Source organism: Silene latifolia, chromosome Y (assembly GCF_048544455.1).
Source record: "Silene latifolia isolate original U9 population chromosome Y, ASM4854445v1, whole genome shotgun sequence".
NCBI classification, from domain to species: Eukaryota; Viridiplantae; Streptophyta; class Magnoliopsida; order Caryophyllales; family Caryophyllaceae; genus Silene; species Silene latifolia.
In genome coordinates, this window is record NC_133538.1 from 382,887,172 (window position 1) to 382,890,122 (window position 2,951).

At 41.2% G+C, this 2,951-nt stretch overlaps 1 non-coding gene across 1 annotated transcript; it reads right to left on the reverse strand.

Moving 5' to 3' along the window:
* Positions 1 to 226: 226 nt before the first annotated feature.
* Positions 227 to 333, reverse strand: LOC141636916 (small nucleolar RNA R71). Its single transcript, XR_012541483.1, has one exon. It is a non-coding gene; the product is annotated as a small nucleolar RNA R71 (small nucleolar RNA).
* Between the last annotated feature and the right edge of the window lie 2,618 nt (positions 334 to 2,951).

The following is a 2,951-nucleotide window of genomic DNA, read 5'->3' on the forward strand; positions in this document are numbered from 1 at the left end:
TGAAGACCCTCATTCTCATATGGAAACCTTTTGCGACTATTGTGATGCAATCTCTCAAACCGGTGTGACTCAAGACCAAATTAGATGGGTCTTATTTCCTTTTTCTCTAATCGGCACCGCGAAACAATGGTTGAAGGGCCTTGACAAGGCCACTCTCGGAATAGATTCTTGGAAGAAGTTGGCTCTAGCTTTCTACAAAAAATTCTACCCACCGGAAAAGACTAACATGCTAAGAGCTCAAATTACGGGTTTTAAGCAAAGGGATGAAGAATCTTTGTATGAAGCTTGGGAGCGGTTCAAGGGAATTTGTCGCTCATGTCCTCACCATGGACTTAGCGAATGGTTCTTGGTACAACAATTTTGGAACGGTTTATATGAGGACTCAAGGAACATTCTCAACATGGGATCAAATGGAATGTTCACCGAAGTTGATGACAATCAAACATGGAACAAGATTGAGGAAATGGCGGTCCATAACTCACAATATAGTAGACCTCGCAAGGCTACTAGAGGAGGAAAGCATGAAGTGGACTCCGTTACTCAATTGGATGCTCAACTTAGTGCTCATATTGACACAATCAATTTGAAGTTTGAAAAAGCTATGGCTAGACTTGAAGAAGTCTCAAAATCACCAAAGCATCATGTTAATGCCATGATGGCATCCTCATCAATCCCAAGTGGGATATGTGAGAATTGTGGAACTTTGGGACATGACCAAAGTGAATGTAGGGGAACAAATGAACAAGTGAATGCTTTCCAAGCATACAAGAGTGGTACTCCTTATTCCAACGATTACAATGAAAACACCAAATTCCATCCAAATCTCTTATACAAAAGCCAAAATGTTCAAAACCCTTAAACAACATACACTCCACCACCCATGAGAAACCAAAATCAAAGACCCTTTTACAATCAAAACCAAGGTTACCAAAATCAAAATCCATACAATCACCAAAATGACCAAGGTTTTGATGTCCAAAAAGCGGTCCTCCAAATGCAAAAGAATCAACAAGAATTTTTCACTCAAATGCAAAAAGGTAGCCAAGCAAAGGAAACCACCATCAACAAAATCCTAGCTCACACCAAGATGTTGGAAACCCAATTGACTCAACTAGCATCCTCAAGCTCCCAAAGACAAAAGGGGCAATTACCACCTCAAAGTAATTCCCCAAGACATGAAACGGTTAGTGCCATTCACTTGAGAAGTGTTACAAGGTATGAAGCACCAAGGAAGCAAGTTGAGGATGAAGTTGTGGAAGCTAGTGATAAGGAAGAAATTGTGCAAAACTCCAAAGATGGAGAATCATCAAAAGAAGAAAGTTCAAAGAAAAATGAAGACAAGGTCAAGGAGAAGGAGCCCATTGTGATTAGACTTCCTTTTCCAAGTCGTCAAGCCAAGCCCAAATTTGATGATCAACTTGGAAAGTTCATGGAAATTGTGAAGAATTTGGAAGTCTCAATTCCTTTCACGGAATTAATCAATCACGTGCCGGCCTATGCAAAATACATGAAAGATATCCTCACAAAGAAGAAGTCGATCCGGAAACTTGAGACTATCTCCTTCACTAAGGTGAGTAGTGCAATACTTCAAGGGAGTTCACCTCCAAAACTAAAGGATCCGGGAAGCTTCTCAATACCGTGTACCATTGGCGACACAACGATCAACAAAGCCTTATGTGATCTAGGGGCTGGTGTGAGTGTCATGCCGTACTCGGTAAGTAAAAGGTTGGGGATGGGAGAGCTTACATGCACCAACATCACACTCCAAATGGCCGATAGATCGACGAAGACACCATTAGGGATATGGGAAGATGTCCCCGTGCGAATTGGGAAGTTTTTCATCCCGGTGGACTTTGTCATTGTTGATATGGAGGAAGATTCCAACATTTCAATCATTCTAGGAAGACGTTTCCTACACACCGCGGGTGCGGTGATTGATGTGAAACATGGTGAGCTCACTCTAGAAGTGGGAGATTAAAGCATAACCTTTAATCTTGATAAGACTATGAGAGCTCCTCGTTTGCATGAACCATGTTTCATGATTGATCATTATAGCCGAAAGGATGAGAGGAAGAAATCGGAACTCCAATAGAAGAAGAAAATTGAAGATGCTCCATTCAAAGAACAAGTGAATTATGACAAGGAGAGCTTGCAAAGCTCATCAAAATCAATCAAAGAAGAAGAGGATGGCCTCATTGGCCAAGAGAAGAAATTGGGAGAGTTGTCTCCATCAAATCAAGAGATTTTCAATGATCAACTTGATTAAGTTTGTGGTCTTTGGGACGACGAATTTGAAGGGATTTTTAATCCCTACATTGGTAATGCCATCGATCAAGACCGACAACAAGGGCCAAGGTCTATTGAAGACCTCTACCATGATAATGAACAAGCTTTTGATTACTTTTTCAAGGTGTTGAGCAACATCAACAACACCTTGAACATGCCCCCTTGACATCTCATCAAGAATGAGAGTTTGGTGGAGTCCTCCCTAAACCACCATTTGTAAATATTTCTAACTCCCTAACTCACATTTCAATTCTTGTATTACATTTTTTGTCATCTTTGAATTTTTATTTACTTTGATCAAGATAATTGTCATGTTTGAGAGAGAAGTGAGGGAGGGACTAATAATTTCAATTGATGCGTAGTGCTCTAGCTTAGTGTGGGGATAGCAATTGCCTAGGCTATCCATGCCTTAGTAGTGCCCCCACAATGAAGAACACGAGATATGAAGAAGAATAGAAGGTTGATAAAGGATATGCATTGTAGACGGATGAAACTGAATCCGGGTACAAAGGGGTAGAATCCGAGCGGATTCTGGAGAATCCGCCCGTTTTCATGCAGTCCGAGCGTATTGGGTTGAAATCACACGTCCCTATGAGATGCAATTCTGAAATATTTTTGACTGTAAGAGAATCCGGGCGTCCTGAACAGCAATCCGCCCGTCTCTG